Genomic DNA, 21,930 nt, shown 5'->3' with positions numbered 1-21,930 from the left:
GCAGTGACCTTCAAATCAGGGCCTCAGAATGCAACACTTCCATTTCCTAAACAGAAAACACTGCTCATTTACTTTAAACCAACACATTCCAAAAGAAATAACTGCCCTTCAAATAAAACAGAACTACTGCCTTAATTAGTTGTTGCTTTAAGTTTTACAAGATGAAGAGGTACTTCTCACTTAAATGTCACATTCTTATTAAAACACACACATGTCAAGAGCAAATAATTAGAATATATCTATTTTGTGAATATATTTAAAAGAGAAAAGATGTTTCTTCAAATCTAAGTATGCAATTATGCAGAAAACAGTCACAGTAACAAACCGATTTTTAGCATGTCATGCTAAAATTTTCACTTAAGTACTGTTCTGTAGGCTAGAAGAGAAAAGATGTTACAAATATTGTCTAAACTCAGCTAAGATTAAGTGAGCCCAGGATGCATACAGCCAGTGTCTGTTGGATAAGGTATTGATAAATGTTTGGTAATACTAAAAGGAAGCAAAGTACCCAGTGTGCTCCACCTTCCTGGAAGGTTTGGTGAGACAAAAAAATCAGAGTTTCTCTGTGTATAACATGGTAACAACTCTTGCCTGCCTGTGCCAAAGTGAATCCACTCTGCCTCACACCCCAGCACCAGCACAGCACAGCTAAACCCTGCGAACATTTCTTATTTTGCACTTTGAATGGGAACTTTTAGCACTTGATCCAGAGGCAGAAGTGCCAGCCCAGAAGTACCCAGCTTGCATTAGAGCATTATAGATTAGGGGACATTAAAGGAAATGTTTTTTTGTAACACGTATTAAAGATGTAACAAAATACTAAACAGATATATCAAGTAGTTACCAGAGTGTTCTCTTCAGAAACTTGTTAATGAACAGAAAAGGGTTCTTTAGACACCTTCAGCAGGCTCAAATTTGAAAAGGTTCAGCTAAGAGAGAGAGAAGACTAAAATATTGCACCTAATTTAAAGCAAGGCCTTTATGGATGGTTGAGGTGCCACGCTCTGGTTCAGTGGGGAAGAAGAGGTCAAGATTTGCCTTTTGCTCCTGTCTCCTCACACTTCCTTCCATGGATCTTCTCAGTGACCCCTCACTAAAGCAGGTGAGCTTGTCCTAAGGCGAGGCTGGCTCCACACTGTGCTCAGGGCACCCAAACCCCACAGAGATGCTGCTCCTCTAGATCCCAGCTCTGCCATGGGACAATCCAACAACAGCTGGCTAGGAGCAAAGCCCATCCGCCAGCAATGCTCCAAAGCCTCCCCAAAAAAAAGAAGAAATTATCCTTCTGACTCAGGAAAAGGGTTTTTTGGTGGCAGCCGCTGGATACCAGACCATGGGTGAAGTTTGCTGCTTGGGTCGCGGCAGCTTCTCTCTTCTGTCCCTCTTTTGTTTTGAAAGGGAAAATGTGAGTCGTAGGGGGTTCCCAATTGCTTTTTCAGCTCGGTACAATGATAAAGGTTGGCAAGCCTTGTTTCCAAAGGCAAACTTTCTTTTCCCAAGGAAATGTATGATTTTCAGGTGACTTTACATTTAAAAATAAGATTTATCCAATATGACCTTTAAAACCTCCATCCTTCTGCCAACATTGCCACGGCTCAGTGGTCAACTTTTATTGTTTTTATTTTCAACCTATTCCAGTAAGAAAACAATGTTCTTTCTAAAGCCTGAATGCCTGCTATCTTTATGGTTTTAATTTGCTGACAATGCCAATTGTTTGGGTCTTCTAGTGATATATCAAAAATTTGTTATTTCATAAACAACTTGCATAACAAGGGTGGAAAAGAGGGCAAGAAAAATCAGTGGTTTAAGATGAACTTGATAGAACTGTGCAATTTATTAGTATTTTAGGCTAAACAAATTTTTGCTGAGCTATTTTCTCTAGGCAAGTGCAGACAGGAAAGACAAACAATTAATAGAAGTCACTCAAATGTGAAACTCATAACTTCATTTGTTCTTCACAATTCAAGAGCAGCTCACAATCTCATACTTAAGTTAGGTACTTTATATCCTTTCAAGAAAGATTAGACTGAGGTATTATCTAAAGAATATTATTTGAAGTATATGCAGTTATACATATTTTTACCAAGCTGATATTAAATAAGTGAAATTTCATGTTCTGGGACATTTTGAAAATATTTGATTGTATGAGAAACCAACATACAAAATCTCTCACATTAATAATAAATTAATTTGGAATAGGGAAGAAAATCCAGAGAATTAAAAATTGTCTCAGGTGAAATCCAACTATAATGACAAATAAGGAGTGCAATATTCTATTCTCAGTGACCACTACCATAAATTGAACGTCTGCAGCTCAGAATACAATTTAGTTTTTTTTTTTTTTCCTCTTGTGCTTTCATCACATATAAGCCAGCCTGATTACTGGTGATATTGTGTTTAACTCAGGACTTCTCATTATCAGAAACTAAAGAACATCACAGGGATGGGGAAGTCATGGGATTAGGAAGTTGATTTCAGTTCCTTCTGAAGTTCTCTGGGCTCTAACCAGTCTCAAGTCCCACCAAAGAGGAACAAGAAGAATGAGAGCCACAAGGATGATTTCCTCAGTCCCATCCCACACACACAGACATTATCTGTGTATTCCTCTCTGGTCTCCTTTCCCTGCTTCCACCTCCTGCACACCTTGTATTTCAGTCTGAAAACTCCTTGGCACCTTTGCTTGAATTCCTGCTCATCGGGGCGGGCTGGCTGAGCTTGGAGAAGTCCCTGCCTATGGCAGAAGGTTTGAACTACAGGATCTTTAAGTGCCCTTCCAACACAAACCACTCTGTGATTGTTGATCCTTCAACACTTGTGCTTCTGGTACAATGAATGTCACCCAGAGCCAGTTAGAAACTCTACAAATAAATGGAGTTTAAAACATTTTCATGTAAGGGCGCTCTGGAAATATTTTGTTGTGCTTGGTAATACATCTTTCTGACAGCCCTCAACTGAACTCATATGTCAGTAGGCAAACAGAGTTTGTCCTCGTTTCTGTAGAGAATTAGAAACTCTGTCTTATGTTTTCCAAAGAGAGGAGGCAGAAAAGGGAGAGAAAGGAAGAAGGGAAACAAAAAAGCACAACTCCAACGCATTGTAAACTAAAAATATTTCCAAAGCAGTGCCACTGTTTTTAGTGTCACTAACTGCTTCCTTTTATCCCCCTGGCACCAGGAATGCAGGGAGAGCACTGTGGGACAGCCCAGCCCAGCGTGGAGCTCTCATCTGTGTATTATGCATCATTTGCTGCGCTCAGCTCAAGGCATTACTGCTGCCCTTCATTACTGCTAATGGAATCCCAAGGTCAACGACCAGTCATAAATGTCCATTCTAAATAAAACGTATTGAAGACACCCTCCCCAATGTCTTTCTCAAAGGTTCCTGGTCAGACCAGGAGTGTCAAATACCCAGTTGACCTTTCAAGATAAAAAACATTATCAGCTGCATGGATTTAGATTTTAATCTGTCTCAGTTAAGCACACCCACCAAGATTAGATATTTCCTGTGGGCTGTTCACAGTTTGTGACATGTTTTATCAATATTCATTTTCTCTCCCCCCTGCTCATATTGCTTCTCCCACGTGGTGGTCTCATATCATGCATATGCATGAGGACTGTGGTGGGAGTTCTGGTATTGTAACAGTGCTCTAACACTCCTTGGCGTTTTGTTTTAAAAAATATATCTTTTGTATATTTAGTTTGCATGTCTGTCCCTTCTCACACAGAACAGCTGTAAATCATTAAGGAAAACCCCAAACCCCTCACTGGGCAGGATAATAATGATAGAATTCAGAGATAAAAAAGAAAAAAAAAACCAAAACCAACAATATGACAGAGAAAGTAAAAAAACCCCACCCTAATCAACCTAAAAACCACAGACAAAAACATGTAGAATTTTTTATGCTCTGACCATAGCATAAAGATACTTCTGATATATTTCAATTGCATGGGGATTTACAACTTCCCCTAAAACATTTGTTATAGTACAGGGATTTACAACTTTCCAAACAAGACTGAAATGCTTTATTTATAGTGCAGCTTTGCAGACCTCTTTTTAGTTTGGGTTTTTTCCCTCCAGTTAAGAGGTACTGCTTTTGACAGCAGATGTAATCTTCTAGATGTACTAGGAGATGTAAATAATAAATTCTAAAAATGTTTTGAAAATGCTGTTAAATGTTCCATTGGATGAAAACAAGTTAACAAGAGAGAACAAAAATGCTCAAGAGAGACAAAAATGCTTTACTTTCACTAAATAAGTTTTACAGAGCAAGTATTTTGGTCATACTGTGCATGCACCTGTCTGCTTAGATCAAAAGGGTTAATTTTATATGGGTTTGTTGGAGCACATTGTTTGATTCAAAGGAGCTACACTAGCCAGATGCCAAGATGATACAATAAACAGCCATGCCAAATCTAATGAATTAAGAAAAAGAGAACCACATGAAGAAAGTTTTACATGAAATCAGGTAATGACAGAAAAGAAGGATGAGGTTACAATGAAATAAGTAAGAAAAAGTCTAATATTCAAGTGGTAGAACGGTTCTGAACACGAAGACTGATATATAACTGCCTTTATATCACACCTATGTCTTTTACTCTAGTAAGTAAAAAATTATTCATCTTAACACAGAAGCACTGGAACTTCAAATAAATCCATACCCTAGTAAATACAGCAGAGAAAAGATTCATTTTCTGTGGAGGGACCAGAATAAACAACAAGATTAATTAAAATTTTATCATACCATTTCTTAGAACAAAATTTTGCATTTAACTACACTGCTGTGTTAACGCTCACATCAAACAGGCCGACAGAGGCTTCTTGAAGACAGGCAAGGAAAAAAGCTGAAAAGGGATGATGGGCTCATTACAGATGCTAATTCAGTTTAATGACCGATTAGATTTCTTTTTTAAATAAGGTAAAAGCAGTGTAGGAGTCCAGCTGTGCTGCTAACAGAAGCCAAAGGAACTGCAAGGCGCTGGGAGTGTTGTGATGTGCATTATTAACCCAGTGCCAGATAAGCCTCTATCCAGAACAGTATTAATGGATCAGAAAACTCCCTGCTCTTTCAGCTTGAGCTATCTGAAGCTATTTGCATTTTCAATCCCTTTTTCATACAGATTAGTTAGAAGGTGGTAAAACCCCAATAGCCAGCGGAACAATACATCCTGGATATATTGCAGGGAGCAGCAGTATGAATTCTTTCAGACATTTTCAGCACAGCCGTACTTCTCTTCAGCTGGGAAGAGGTGGCTCTGCTGAATGTCACACCCAGGTGTTCTCCTGGCTCAGGCTGGAGCAATTCCAGCTTTCTGGAATCAGCAGCCCTGTTGCTACTGCAGCCAGGCTGAAGGGGACCATGGCTGGCACTGCAGGGAGCAGCGCTGAACGAAGCCCTCAGCAGCAGGATAAATGACACCACAAACACAAAACCTCCACAAGATACCCCCAAACCAGCAAAACTCAGTAACAGGAGCCCCCCATGGTGTGTTACAGCATTATTAGGTGGTGACAAGAATATTAAAATGCAGGTCAGAATTGGATCAGCTCAGCAACACTGGCTCCCACATCTTCCCCTTCACCTGTAACATACCTGCATGTGTGGTCATACATAAATATCCTATTAACTGCTAGATTGCATATATAAACTTGATATATTTCAAATGCTATCACAGATCTCATTTGATTAATAAGTCAGAAGCTCTAAAACACAGCTATGACACTCAAACACAGAACAGCTACCCTTCATGAAGATGCAACCATTATTTAGGAAAGCTAATAGTTCATTGCTAAATTTGCAGGTCTAAGCCTACACTTGTTATGAGTATTTAAATTCAGAATCACTGAAGCATTTAGGTTGGAAAAGACCTCAGAGATCATCTAGTCCAAGCTTTGAGTGATCACCAGATTATGGCACTAAGTGCTACATCCAGCCAGTTCTTGAACAGTTACCACTGAAGAATATTTTAAAAATCAAGAATAACCATACCACATTACTGTAAGATTTCAGAATAAATATAGCTCCATCTGTGAAAAAAAATCAGCTATAATATACCAGAACCCCTGAGTTATCCAGAATTTAGATTCCTGAACCATGCATGCTGTGATCAGGTTTCATGCATATGAAAGATTTGAGTTTTTTAATATTCATTTCACATTTTATAATACTAAGCAACTAAAATAATATGGGTTAGAAGGATATCTGTGGTTGTAATTAAACAAATAATGTGTTTTTGTTTGTCTTATACACTACACAGATACACCCAAAATGCTTTTAAAATGTGTATGCATTTTTAACCTTCAAGCCTGAAGGAAGCTTTTTTTTTTGCCTGAAGGAAGCTTTTTTTTCCATAGAGTGGCTGAGGTCTCAGCCTTCAACATTGTCACAGAAAGCCCTGTGAAGTTCAGCAGTGGTTGCACAGTGCTGTAGTTTGAAGAAAGAATACCTTCTCTGTATCTAAGTGAATGTAGAAATCTCTCGTGAGATTTCTGGAAAGCAGACACCTCAGCATTAATCCCGTGGTGTCTATTGCAAGAACTGTTTTAAAAGCCAGCACAAGGTCTGTGTGAAGTTACTCTGCTAAAGATCACACAGCTAACAAGATCCTATCATAATAAATTCATGTCACAAATGTCAGCCACTGATCCTGTAAAAAGTTACCTGGATTTCTGCAAGGGAAGCAGCCAAACTACCAAGACACCACGCAGAAATCACTGCACTGAAATACCTTCTGGATCTGCTGTTTTAGCACCACACTGATAAAAAAGTACATCAGCTGTTGGTTTGATAGCAGATGGAAGAGAATAAAAAGCAAACTGCAGATACACAAAGGGAAAAATAGTTATCTTGCCAAGGAGTGGGCGATATCTAAATTCAATACAGTAATAAAGGGTACTTGTGTAGTAAGCAGGCAAATCCCTGGTAAGTATAACAAATGAATCCTGACACCAGTCCATTTAATACACTCTCTCACACAGCTCTTTATGAATGTTCCTTCCACTAAAGCCCCATTGAGCCAATCTACTTCAATATTACCTTGTACTGAAACTACTGCACTCAGCTCTGTCTCCCAGATAATTCTTAGGAACTGGGCACTTTGTTCATCTGCCTCTTTGCTACCAAGGAATAAACCAGAAAACGTTGTTAAAAGGTGATTCTAGAAATATTAAGGTTTCAGCATAATCAAAACTGTAGCCTTCAGTGTTTGACAAGGCTGGCTGGGCTTTCAGGAGGGAAAATACAGACACAGCTTGCAGACCAAAGGTGTTTGAGAAAATTTATTAATCTGCTTTAAAAAATGAAAGGTAAAATTCCTAAAACAAATGGCCACTTCTCCATGCAAAAGAAGATGTGTTATATAGCAGCAAAAGAAGATGTGTTATATAGCAGCAAAAGAAGATGTGTTATATAGCAGCTACCTTGAAAAGAACTCTACTGATGTACAAACAGCCCCTTTGCACAAAAAGTTCCTTACTCATCCTGTGCCCCACAACCTTTCTGCTCACAGAACGTGGAGAAACCCCTGAATGCAAATGAGATGAATAGAACAAAATGACCTCAGGTTCAAATCCTATAAAATACCTCTAGCTAGGTTTTTACAAGCTCTTCTTTGAGATATGTTTAATTAAAATAAAAGCATGATATATGCTGCTGTGCAGAGCCATTCTGATAACCAGAGTGGCTAAGAAATAACGACATAAAAGTTCCCCTTAAGACAGTTATTTTAGAAAGGCACACAGATTACTGCATCTGCTGCTTGTGGGCCATTTATCATATGCCTACTAATTTTTCCAGTGCTTCAAGCATGTTTCAGGAGGAGTTTATGGAAAAAAAGAAAGATAGGGCTTTTTTCTTCTAATCTCTGCTTCACTTGGAAACAGAAAAAAAGTATTTTTCATAATATCTTTTTGTTCTGAGGAAAATTTAAAGGGAGAAGCCTGCTGGACTTGAACTGGTGTTCAGTGTGTTTTCAGTTAGAAAATGCACATTTCTTATGTGCTTGCTGTGAGTTTGCCAGAACATGACAAATATTTATTTTTTGCAGAGAATTAGTATATTCCACATCAGACATACCAGTCCCTCTCTGCTCTGGATAACCTCCAGAGGCTGTGACAATACAAAGCACATGAGAAAGCAGAAGGATCCTCAGCCTCCTTGTGGTGACAGCAAACTACTTCACTGCCTGGATCCAAAAACATTTCAAGACAGCTTTTAAAATCTTCTTTATTGAGAAGAAAATGGAAGAAGATGGATTATGTTACCTGTGTAAACCCTTACAGAGATACCATTTTTGTTGAAAAAAAAATAAATTGAAAACCAAGTAATTTTCATTTAAACCCTTCAACTTACTGAGACTCTGCTGTGGTTCTGGTTGGTAGGATGGGAAGATAGCAGAGCCAGTCAGTGCAAACCAGCAGATTTTTCTCCAGCAGGGCTTGCAGGCCACAAGGCTCTGCTCCACCTTCTCTCCCTGCAGCATATTTTCAAATCCTAACTGGACCTTTCCAAATTCTGCATACACTGGAGGGGAGAGTTTATTCCTTGCTGCCACCAGATTATTGCAGTCTCCTTATCTCCAGCATGCCTTCAGGAACTCAGGCTGCAAGTATCAGTCCCTCCACAAATCCTGCCAGAAGGATTGCCTTAGGAAGCTATTATGGATTGCCAACTCTTAGGCACAGCTTTCCAAAGCAGGGTGAACCCTGACCCTGCCAGCCCTGGCCCTTCCAGCACCTCTCCCAGGGCTGTCACCACCTCGGGCAGTAACTCACTGCAGAGGTCACAGCTGGAGGTGTGACAGCCTGCACAGCAGTGTCCCACATGAGCACAGGCATGTTTGTCCAGAGCTCTGCCTTCTACCCCTACGAGAGATCACTGCAAGGGCAAAGGTCTGAGCAGCTGACACAAACTTCACAACTGCATGGGTACTAACAAACAGCAAAGCCAGCAAAGCCAGCCACCCAGTGCCAAATTCAGCATCAAGGATCCTTCCCCTGTGCTCTGTCAAGGCTTCCACCTCGCTGTGTGACAGTTCTGACCTCCAGGAATGTGCCAGGAGCACCGCACTTGGCTGTGGGACAGGGAAGCAGTGATTCCTGCAGTGATTACAGCGTGGTGGAAAGACACAGGGTGAGGTTTGTTCTCCTACCAGCAGCATCCCTGCTCACCAGTGCAGTCCCATAGAGATTAGGGCCCAATGGAACAGCCCAGCGGGCTCTGCCCACTGAAATGAGCCAACATTGCCCTCATTTATACAGGGTAAGGTAATGCTGCTGATTGAGGCAATGGTCACATTCCAGCTCACCCCCTGGACCTGAGTCCAGGCATCTGGAAACCAACACTGAGGTGAAGAGTAAGCAAAGGTCATAGAAAATTGCTACAAAATTGGGATTTATTTTTTTTTACAGAAATCTTGGGTAATCAGCAGCAGTTATGCAGCTGGTGCCTGTCTGAATACAGAACAGCCATTCTTGAACTGTCAGGCCAAGCTTCCCTTTCCTCATCAAGGCTTGAAAGCAATAAAAATGTTTAGAGGAGGGCTCTTAAGAAAAAAGCAACCTATGGAGCAGGAGGTATGAATGACCCCTGATTAGCAGCATGGTGCTACAGTTCTAGGTCAGAACACAACCTTGGTATTTTTCTGTCTAAAATTAGCCCTGAAAGGTGAAGAAACAAACAGGTGTAAAGAGAGAATCAAAATACCACTAAGTATCTTTGCACTGGTATCTCAGAGCCGCATAGACAATCATCAGATAAAGCCATCTCAGTCACAGGAGAGTTTGGAGGGAACCTCATGTAGATCTCCTTTCTCAGAGCAAGGTCAACTAGAATGGGTGACTCAATTTCCAAATTGCTTAATTTTCTGTACTTCAATTTGTGTCCATTGCACTGGGCACCACTTAGAGGAGCCTGAGCCCCTCATCACAACCCCCACCCATCTGGGGTATTCACGGTGATAAAACCTTCCTCAGGGCCTGCTGTCCTCCAGGATGAACAGCCCCAGCTCTCAGCTTCTCCTCTAAAGAGTTCCTCCTCTTTGTGGCCCTTTGCTGGACTCTCTCCAGTAAGTCTATATCTCTTTTTCTGTTTTTTTGGGTTTTTTTGGGGTTTTTTTGGGTTTTTTTGGGTTTTTTTTTTTGGGGTTTTTTTTTGTTTTATTTTGTTTTTGGTTTTTTTTTGGTTTGGTTTGGTTTTATTTTTCTTTTTTTTTGGAGTTAGGTTCTTAGTAATTTGAGAAGTTTTTCTTCCACCACTTCTGTTGGAGACAAGTCTTGATCTCTAGCTATGCCAGTGCCCCTTTTAAAAAGGCTTTGGAAAATCACTCACCTCCTGCAAAAATATAAAGCTTATATGCTGTAAATATAAATATACATCTATACATCAATAAAAGATACATATTGGCTTTATGATATTAATTATCTCAAAAAAAAAAAAAAGGTGTTTTTGAAGGTGCCAACTATCCTTAAGGAAATAATGGCTCCTAACACAGGTTTTCTAATACTATTGGTCTTCAAGCCTGACAGGTTATTGATATAAATTGCATGTAATTAACCCTATTAAAGCCTATAGTACAATAATACTGCTCTATGAAGGAGCTCCCTATGTTAATTAGCACTCCAGTTCTAACCCATTCTTTTGCAGATTTCCTGGTCTGATACAGCCACTGGACTCTGTATAGCCCACATCTTGCAGGAAGACAAGAATCTGCCACAGAGACAGCTTTATGTCAGCTCCTTTCTGCTCCAAGGCACAGCACGTGGGTTGGACAGGATGCAGACTATTCCAGCATGATTAAGTTGGGTTTTAAGCACCTTCCACGTGAAATGAGATCTGAGAGCAGCCAGGAATGTATGGAAGAAAATTTTAGATTTAATAGACAATGTGTGTAGACATTATCAGAAATTAGGATACAGAAAGATTTTTCCCAAGGAAAGGAATGCTGTCTCTCCCTCCTACATTTTGACAAATGACGATCATTAGCTAGGAAGAAATCAAGAGAAACCTCTGTTGTTCCAATTATTTTCTTTGCTCCCATGGGTATGACAGCTTCACACAGAACATCTCCAACAGAGCAGTAAGTTTTCCATTCCCCCATAGCTAAACATTTCACTATTTCCAAGACCACATGTGAACTTGCAAGTAACCTGTGGCTTTTTATGGTTATTGATAACAAATGTAAAGAGCTGAATGACAGAGCCTGGGTTCAAAGACCAGGTGAACACCACCTTCCCTGTCTTTTCCATTTACCCTCCAATTCTTCCCTCTCAAACTGGAGAAGCAGCCTTTCAGCCAAAGGAGGAGGACTTTCCTTCTGTATGACAGCTTGGAAAGCAGGCAATGAGCATCAGAAATTGTCTCCTGTTGGAGAGGGTTCAAAACCTGCCACTCCCTGACAGAACAGGGAGTCCCCAACAGCGAGTGGCTCTGCTGGCAGAGCCCTTTGGCCTCCCTGTTGAAGCTGTGCCATTGTCAGGAAGAAAATTAAACCTTCCAGAAAGTCAGAAATAGAAAGTAGCCGGTAAAAAGAGTTGCCTGGAGGAAGGAAAAGTTGAGTTGTCAATCCTTGCTGTACAGCTATTTATACACTTTACCCAGTGACATACATGTGAATGTGATCTCCTGGAGCAGGGAGGAGAGGTGATCTCACAGGCACTGGGTTTAGCCCTCATCTTCCCACCACCAGGATAATGATTGCACACAACTGACTTCAGAGATGAATTGCTTCTGATTCATGCCTGTGTGAAGTCAGAGTAAACCACTTAATTAGATTAACAGATCTAATAAGCGGGGAGCTGTGTAAAGATCTTAAAGCTCCAGCTTCCCCCCTGAGGGACATCCTTCACACATCTACCCAAAGAGTTCTGGGGTTTTGTTACCATAATAGCAAACAAAATCTCCAAAAGATGCACCCAAATTGGCCCAGCAATAACCTTTCTAGAGGTCTAAAAATCCTTTAGCCTCTTTATTCAGGGGTGAAAATTAGAAACACGCAATTACATGCATTAAAACGTCAGATTGGTTTCACTGTAGGTGAAATACATAGTACATTCCTTTAAATTAAACTAAAAGACATTTCCTTCCCCTCCTTTGCCTGCTCCCTCTCCCTCTCATCTGTAGGATGGGGCATGCTGCTTTTTCCTTAAGAAGCACACCAGATTTCCTGTCTTAAACACACTCTATAATTAACAACCAGCAAATAATGAGTACCCAGGATATATAAGTCTATTAGAGTGCTGGCAGTGCTAAAGACTCATGCTGTTTCACTGTGAGCTCCACTTGAAGAGGTGATTTATGGAGGACATTTTTTCATTAAGTAATAGCAAATGGTTTCCACCCTCACAGTACCCAGCAATCTTCAGGGAACAGCACAGCGATACTGAGTCCATTTCTGGAGAGGAACATTTCAAGGACTTTGGCTGGAACATAAAATGACAATCATTTACTCAAGGTCAGGAAAAAATAAGGGGAAATACAACCAGAGGTTAAGCATAAGGTGCTCGATTGCATAAGATCTGTCAGTTAGAGAAATAATACAGTTGCTGAGAAACTACCAGGAGCTCTAACTATACCCTTGCAGAAATAAAGAGGGCCATATTGTCACCACGTGTTTCAAAATACCATTACTATTGCTACTTCTGTAGTTGTCACCCCTAAAGAGCCAAGCTCTTATTCCCCTTAATTACTCTAAATACTTCTACCTTGAGTAATTCATATACAAAGCTCCACTATGAAGTGACACAGCTCTGAGCACTGCCTGGGTGCCAGCTAACACCACAACAATATTGGTACCTAATCACTTTAATCACCAACTTCCTTCTCCCCTAGGAGTAACCACACAGAAGAACAAAATATAATTACATTGGTACTCCTGCTACTGCACATCCACTTTCTCTGCAGCCCTCCAGTGCTATTTACTATGAGACTGTGCCTGCTAAGAGGGATTTCTTCAGTGTACAGGCATGCAAAAATCAAAACATCATAATTATAATACTTTTTCTTCCAGGCAACTAATGCATTTAAATATTGTAATAATGTTAAAATAAACTTTGCAACATTCAGGGGTATTTTTTTTCACACATCATGAATTCCCAGCGGAAGCAAACCAAAGTACTGACAGAGCTAGGAAAAGTCCACTGGAGTCTTAGGTCCCCAAGATCCAACACTGATTTTCTGAAATATTTTCTCCCCCTTGTAATAATTAAAAACTATTGCCTACTTTGAAATAACTCAGGAGTCCAACTCAGCACACACAGCTACTAACACAGCCTAATCTTCTGCCATGCTGAGAAGAGATTTTGCTCTGACCTGTTCCCAAAAGACAGAAATACCAGGCAAAAAAAATCACCTCCATGTACTAAATTTATTCAACACCTCTTCTGTGTTAAAACAAAATGGTTTTTTTCTGATGAATCATTGCATTCTTACAGGAAAGTACGACAATAGAACAGAAAATCTTAAGTCCTAATGTAATTCAAGGAGGGAGCTGAACACTGGAAAAGTAGTTTATTTCAAACACCCACCTGAGCCTGAAAGAACCTCCCTGCCTGTAATATCCCCGTGCCCAGGAATGAAGGCAGCATGAGGTAACACCAACACACAGAAATACAATTCCAGGGCTGTTCCCTGGCCAAGGCCGTGGCACTCCCACAGGGCTCACTGCAAACACAAAGGTACAGATTCACCCCACTCCTGAGAGCACCATCAGCTGGAAAGCACACAATCTCCTCTCAACACACACAGCAGTTGCTACGTGCTTGCTTTTCCATTTCAATTGACTCTGTAATAGCCTGAAGATGAGAGGAAAGCAAGAACAGAGCCCAACGATTTGTTCAGTCATCATGACTTTACTACTTCCCTTAATTCCTTTCCTTTAGTACTTCATGTAATAGGGGAGATTTTGCAAGAACTGCAGCTCCACTTGAGAACAAAAAGCTGTTTTCTCAGAGTTCAAATGAGCATGAATGTTAAGTTGTCATAAAGAAGGGGCCTTGCTTTCTGAGCTCAGTGGAGCCCCATATCTCCTCTCAGGTTGAGAGATGAGCAGCAGTCCCTGGGGACTCTGAACCCCACAGTGGGCAGGGCTGCCTGGGCAGGATTGATATTGCAATTTGTGACTGTTCTGATCCCAACAGCTCTTCAGCCAGCTCCACACTGAGTGTCACCCCTGCCTTCTGGACATGATAACATCACCCCGTCCTGTCACTGCCACGGACAGGGTTTGCTGTTGAGATCCAACAGGCCTCAGTCGCACCAAACACTTAGAGGGTTATTATAAATCTCACATGGCAAAACATGCTTTCCATAATGCCTCTGTGAAAACACTCTCAGACTCCTCAGAAAATCTTAATCTGTCGCAATTGAAAACACAAAAACTGCTGTGTGTGCTCCCTTGGGAGGAAAAAAAAAGATTGTAATTATCTTCTGCTCATTTTACCACTTGAAAGCAGCCATGTTTTCAAAAACCTGGTGGATTTTTGAATCCTTCAGGAGCCAGATGATGTGCAAGGGACTATTTTTATTTTCTTGACAGCACTGGGCCTCCTAAGGTCACGTATGTTTCAATGTGCTTTCACACAAACGTGCCCTCCCAGAGCAGCATCATCAACCAGATAAAACCACTCTGCAGCAACACACACACAGGTAACACGAAACAACGCCTCATAAAAAACTCCTCAATCATTAACTAAAACTTCTGCCTAATGCCACCCCACTTTTCTGTCATCTCTTCACTCATGATGTTTTCTAGGAATTTAATTTGTCTCAACCTGTACTTTCCCATGCATGGCAAGGCATACATTTTGGCTAACGAGCAATGAACAGACCTTCTGCCTTCCCAAATTTCTCCTTGACACTGCAAAAAGCTCACATTAAGAGACATTTGGCAGTTTGCTAAAGAGAAAAATATGTATTTTTAAAGATATAAAAACTGTGAAATAATCAGTTTGCAAAAGCAAAATTCTTTCAATTTTAATACATCTGTTAAAATCCTGCCCTTCACAGTAATTTCTATTGTCTAAAATAGTTTGTGCTGCTTAGAAAATCCCTCAAAAAGAAGCAAAAAATAGTAGTAAAACTACACACATTTATTTCATGGGAATCCATTCAGTACTCCTAATATCCCTTACATGGTACAATGAAAGATACACGCAAGAGTTCAGAGCCTGCACGCCTTGTCTTGCTCAGAACTGGATTCTATTAATCTTAATTACTTTAATTCATGACATTTAAAGATGAAGTGTAGATTAGAGTGAAAGCTCAAATGTTTCAGCAGCCCTGTACTGTAACACTGTCCTTGGGTTTTAAAAAGGAAGGAAGGATTTGGAGAATTCACTTTTAGTCTAAGTTTTCAAATACCCCTGAAGCCTGGATTTCATCCTGCCAGAAGAGTCTGCAAGACTCATTTTACTTACCCAAACAGGGACATTCTGGCTTACAAAAGACAAGGCATTCCAAGATGAACATTTCCATTTAGTATAGCATAAGTACTATTGGTATTATTTAGCACAAATACTGTAACTAGGAGCCGAGTTAGTAAGTGAAATTTGTTAATTTAATTATTAAAAATGCAGCTCAACTAAAGTCTGGTGGAAAGTATATTTCCATTGAGTTCCAATACACAGTCTGTATTCCAACACCCACAGCTTCAGCATTTTCCTCATATTTAGCAATCCCGTAAGGGGCAGAAGGGGACGCAAAACATCATTTTGCAAGTGCCACATAATTCTCCAGAGCTATCACTCCCTTTCACTCAACTAATGTTAAAGGTGAAAGGAGCAAAAACATCCATTATTTAGGGCCTGGTTCAGCATTTCTGTAATTTTAAGTACTTTTATGTGGCACAAGTGCATGCAGAAAAGTTGGGTTTGTCTTCACTTATGCTGATAAACATTTCAGGTTTTTTCTTGCTTGCTTGCCAGTGTGACTTGTTGAGAAATCACTAAACTATGTTGGAATATTCCCTCAGGATGTAGCAGGAGGACTGCAGGTCCCTTCAGAGTAGGTCACTTGCCCTGGGCAGTGGGACAAGTGATTTAGGGTTTGCTCAGCCTAAGGGATGCTGGATGTGGCACTGCCTGCATTAGTGCCCAGCCACTTGGCCTAAAAGGAAGAACTTAGCTGAAAAACTTTCTTGACGTTGAATTCAGAAGGATTTTCAACTGTCTGAGTAACTCTGGTGAGTGCAAAGGCCCTGTGGTGGTTTACTGGCATTTGTTGACACAACTGCACACTGCAAGTGCTGGACCTCACCCAGGGAAGCTCTGCTTCACTCACCAGGATCAGCTTCCTAAAGTGAACATCCCCCAGCCCACAGAGATGTTTCTCCATATAGCTGAAACATCAACATGACTACAGATGACTGATATATTTACCAGAAAGTCGTTTATTATCAAATTATAGAATAATTGTATTATTTAGCAGCTACATGAATGACCCATTCTGCTGCAAGATTACATGATCTAGTCCATTTTTAGATATAGTTTCTGAACAAACTAATACACAATGTTACCTAAATCAAGGACTCTGCTCAAGCAAAAGATACTGGAAGTACTAAATTTAATACATGTCAGAAAGAAATCATCAGGTAAATATATCTTAGTACTATTTGGAAGGAGTAGGATTTGTCAGGAAGGGAATCCAGCTCAGCTTGGAGCATCTTTGGGCTGAGATACTCACATTGTAGAGAAAGGGAAAGACAGAGAATGATAACAGGTGCCAGGAGGAGCATGGCAAAGAAAATCAGAAATTCTGTCACAGAGCCAAGAAACAACATTGGAAATGTCACCATTTCCCATTGTCTCTTTTTTCACTATTCACAGGAGTAGTTATTGACCAGAGAAAGATGAGTACAAGCAGGGAGTTTAGATGCAGCATGAAAAGAAAGCTGTGGATAGAGCACTGAGTGCCCCAATGACCGATGCAGACACTGCATTTCAGCTACAGGAAACCAAGATTGGCCACAGAAAAAGACTGAAGATAGGAGATTTTCCTCATAACAAAAGTAGCTCATGAAAGTGACAAAAAAAGGTTTAATTACTATGGAACTACCTCGATATCCAGCAGGGACTACACCTGAATCCAGGATGCTTAACAAGAGAGAGAAAATAGATCATGTGAGTGCCAGACATTTAGCTGGAGGTACAGGAAAGGGTTGGTAAACTTGGAAACATCTGAACTGACCCTGAACAAGGGACAGCAGAACAAATGGTATCATTGCACACAGTAAAACATGATCTGCAGCCTGGCAACTCCTGTGTTAAAGCCTCAAATTGTTACAGTGAGAAAATCAAATAAATATCAATATAATAATTTGGTTTATCATCTTAAAATCCACTGTGGCTTGCCCATTAACTGCCAGTGGTCTCATTATTTACTGGGGTTGCTTTGCCTATTTGTCATGAATAATAGCATTTCTTATTGGTTCATTTCCTCTCTGCTGCCTTTAGGAGGGGACACAATAAACTACTTAATAGTTTATGTCATTCTTTAAAAAATTGTTTATAGTTTAAGAACTAAACTCATGCTATTTAATCTATGTTGGATGCTGAAACATTATTCTCATTATGCATAAAGTTTAAAATTATTTTAAATTAAACTTCTTGGCATAAAAAATACAAACTATTGTCTCAAAGAAATCTTACTCTTGATCAACTCTATCAAATTGTTTTTTGTTAGTTGAATGAAAATAGAGATGTGCCTTAAATTACTTAAGAGCTTCTGGGATCTTCAAGGTCTTCAGGTGTTTCAGATGCTTCAAAAGCCTGTATTGTGCAGGGAAATTGCCACAAAACAGATAAACAGACTGGAAATGCCATTGACACATCACAATCAACATACTTCCTCTTCCAAAAATAGCCCTAAAGTCCCTCATGGAAAACAAAATCATGGAATGTCTAAATTCAGTCCTTAGGTAGAAAGAAAAAGTTTTAAGAAAATGAAGCTGCTGAGACATCAAATAGTATTAAGTAAAATTTTCAGTAATAAGAGGTTATTTGATTAACTTCTTTGATTTCAGCATTTCAAGTTAAAAGACTTTACTCCTCAAAGCTATTTTGATTCCATACAAACAGTGGATTGTTCAATTTCCCCTGAACTTTATTTCCTTCTACCACTCTAACTTCAGTGAGACCTCATTGGGGGGGATTTTCCAGCAGTGCAATATGGTTCAAAGGTTCAGCCCTGCAGGTATTTAATACAAGAGCCATCCTATTAAGGCAGGTGATTAAAACTTGTACAAATCCACCAGATTTTATAGCAAAGCTGCTTTAAGACCAGCAAAAAGGGAATGAGAGCAGTTTTAAACCACGCTTTAAGCCTTCCCCATACCCCTGGCTGAGGGTGGGCAGCCTCAGAGGAGCACCTTACTTTGAAATGTAGGAATGATAATTATGAAATTACTTCATTACAAATTAAAAGAAGAAAAAGAGGTGAAAGAAACAATCAAGGATTTCAAATGCACACAATTATACTCATTTTAGACAAGTATAAGCTGAAGAGAAAGTTCCAGGAAAACAACAGGTCATTTTGCAGTGGTAAATACTGCAGCGATGTGATGCTGGGGACCTGTGAGGCTGAGTGGTGTACTAGAAAGGACCTGCTCACTAAATCCTAAAAAACCTTTTTCACACATTTCCAGACTGATCACACACCACAACAACAGCTGCTGTCCAGCTTACCTATTTAATAGCTTTTTAAATTAAATTTTTTTAAAAAGGCTGATTTCTCATGGAAATGGAAGTTCCTTGCGGAGACTGAAAATTTATCCAGAAGTAGAGAGGAAATTACCTGAGAGCTAAAGTGTTGAAATTCTGCACCAGTATCCACTAGGGATGACCACCTCTTCCTTGCGGAGTCCTGGACATAAAGGGAATTCGGATTTCCTGATATTTGGGGGAGCAGGAAACAACAGTGGCTCCAATAAATGAAATCCATCAAGCACATGTTTGAACAAAAGCACTCCTGAAAACACTGCTCCCTTCATAAGCATAAGGCAATGCTTTGTGTTTCCATGCAGAACTGATATTTCCTATTGGCAAAAACACTGCAGTAGGCATTTAAGTAATTTTTTAAAGCTTTTTCAATGTTGTTTTTTTTTTTTTAAAGTTACTTTCTAAGAAGTCAAAGGTGGTATCTGTTCATATTTAAATTACAACTGAGTCAAAATGAATTCAGAAGAATATGAAGACTAAAGGATAGTAAGAGCTTATTCTGCTTCTAATTATGTTTTGTGATATAGCTAAAACTTAATTCACCAGATGATGCAAATCACACTTATAATCAAAGAGCTCCTTTAAACAGAAGGATAATCTTTAGCATTTGGCAAAAGATTAGAACAAAATTAATTGTCTCTATCAACCACAAAGATTGACAATATAAATATGTGAATCAGTGGATCAGTGCAGACCTCACAATGAAAATCCTTATAAAAAGGCAGGTGATCCACATGGATTCTTTTATATTTTCATCTAAAAAGACATCTGAGCATTAATCATGATGCAAATTAAGTGATCCCAGTGGATAACTTGTACCTTTCTCCCACTCTAGTGGATCATTCCAAAGTTTTCTTTTGTAGTTTTAAAAATCAAAAAAATACCATTTTTTCGTTACACTGAACATACTGAAATTGAAGCAGTGCACAAACAGGGGAAAAAAAGGAAAACTATCTTATTTTCATGTCACTGGAGTAAGGTTGATCCAGAATGCTTTGAAGATTGCTTTGCAATGCTTTTGCAAACTTAAAAAGCATCGTTGCTTTGAGAAATAACTCGTGCTGCACATGGGAGGAATGCAATGTGTACGGGGGCCTGGTGCAGCTCTTCAGGGCTGGAAGATACTGAGAGTAACTGGAAAAAAAAAGAACTACTTTATTAAAAGTTTCTCTAAACTTCAGATCAAACATAAAAAAATGACTAATCAGAAGGACAAGAAGAGAATGTGGGCCACTGTTCCTTTAAAACAGGCTCCAAAAGGAGATTTGCTACATGTAGCCCATAAATTCAACATGAATATTAATGTATGTTTTGAGAAACATGAAAAAAAACCCCAAAACAAATCAAAAATAGCTCCAAAATCACAGATTTTTATCCCAACCTACTAGAATATGAAACTTCTTTGCATACAAAAAGCATTTATGTAAGCCTTAAATAACAAATTTTGCACATATTGTCTGGGGAAAACAATAAAAATCCATCGTGTTATAGACAATACTGCTGAAGTCTTAATTTTGCAGCAGCCAGGAAGGGCTGTGAGCATCCTGCCTGGAGCAGTTTGCTGTTGCTCTGAACTGGAAGTTAGACACCAAGGGGAAAAAGTTTTTCAAATTTTTTCAAATTTTTTTTTTATCTGCAGCCTCACTGCAAATGACACCCAGCCAGGCTCATAATCCTAAAGAGCTCAAATGCCATTTTTAAATGCTTAATATAATTTGTAGGAAGTTAATGCAGCCCTTTAATTTCTCTGCATTATGACTATCCAGTATTTTTGTTAGACAGACTGGAGCCTAAAGGTGTGAATCAGAAGATGCACTACTCATACTGCAAATTAAATCAGCCCTAGAATGCAGCTTGGGAGTTTTAAGAGAAATTAACTTTTAGAGCAAAGTTTGTGAGTAATCCTAATTAACTTCAAAACATTAACATTACAAATGGCCTAGTACAAGCACCCAACCCAGCAGCAGCTAAAATATGGCACAAAATAATGGCAGCATGTTTGCATCCTCATACAAATATTTTAACATCAAGTCAATCGTGCTGAAAAGCTGAACCTAGGAAAACTGAGCATAGGAATCATGAAGATAAGATCTTACACTTTAAAATGTAACTTCTTTTTATGTTGCCTTGGAGAAACAACATACCAACCCTTGCCTTAGTTTAATCCTGCACAAATAATGACCACATATGGACCTCAAAAATACTGTATATATAAATACTGTATATATTTATATACTGTATATATTTATATTTATGGAACATATTTATATATCATAACTACATAGCAACAATTGACAACATGCATCATGAAACGCAAAAGTGCCATCAGCTTATGTAAATAATTAACACTACAGTAGCTGGGCAAGAAATTATTATCTCTATTTTCAACAGAAAAGATTCAGTTTTGAGATGAAAAATGCTCATTCTAGCAATATAAAAGTTGAGTACAGGTGTAAAAATACCTGAAAGTCTGAGACCTCATGGATATTGTTGTTTCTTTGATTCACTCTTGAATTTATCTCTACCTATGCTAACCTTCTCTAATTTCAATGAAGAAAGAATTATACTTCAAGTTTTCTTCCCGCGAAATAAGAGACTTGCAGAACTGAATTACAACCCCCTGAAAACAGAGATTTAATAGAACCATCAAAGAGCACAGCTGCACTATTGGATACCACTCTAATTAATATTACATAATCCATACAACACATGTGATCAATTTCGAGGTCCCAGGCGGTTCTTAAATGAATGAATGCAATTTGTAAGCTCTGATCTGTCACTTCCACTTAGAGCAGAAGTGTCTACATTTCATATTACATTGTAATGCATGCTGTAAGCCTGTATCAGAACTCCAATTACTCATATCATGATCAAGTTCCACGGACATAATTAGGAAATGGGGAAGCCAGGACCCATAAAACTATGAGATGATGGCAGAGGAAAAGTAGGGAGAGGGGTAGGAAAAAAGTTACCAAAGGGTCAAGTGTAACCTGCTTGGAAAGGCTGCACTGATTGTCCATTGGCTGGCACTGGGAGGAGGAATTTCCCCAAATCTGCTTTACTTTAGGGTTATTTTGCATGAAGTGGAAAAATGAGCAGCTTAAGCTGTATACTTTAAAGGAAAATTAGGTGCTGAATCTGGGAAAACTTCAACAGAAATCTTTCTGCATGTCTTATTTCCTACGCCTATTCCATTACAGCAGCTAAAAGGAAGTACAGCTTCAA

At 39.4% G+C, this 21,930-nt stretch overlaps 1 protein-coding gene across 3 annotated transcripts in view; it reads right to left on the bottom strand.

Moving 5' to 3' along the window:
• The window catches only part of SLIT3 (slit guidance ligand 3), a 475,720-nt gene that overhangs the window by 252,256 nt on the left and 201,534 nt on the right, over positions 1-21,930 (bottom strand). The window lies entirely within an intron of this gene.

Source organism: Motacilla alba, chromosome 13, assembly GCF_015832195.1.
Source record: "Motacilla alba alba isolate MOTALB_02 chromosome 13, Motacilla_alba_V1.0_pri, whole genome shotgun sequence".
Classification (NCBI taxonomy): domain Eukaryota; kingdom Metazoa; phylum Chordata; class Aves; order Passeriformes; family Motacillidae; genus Motacilla; species Motacilla alba.
The sequence above is the reverse complement of the archived record's forward strand: the minus strand, read 5'-3'. Positions and strand labels throughout refer to the sequence as shown.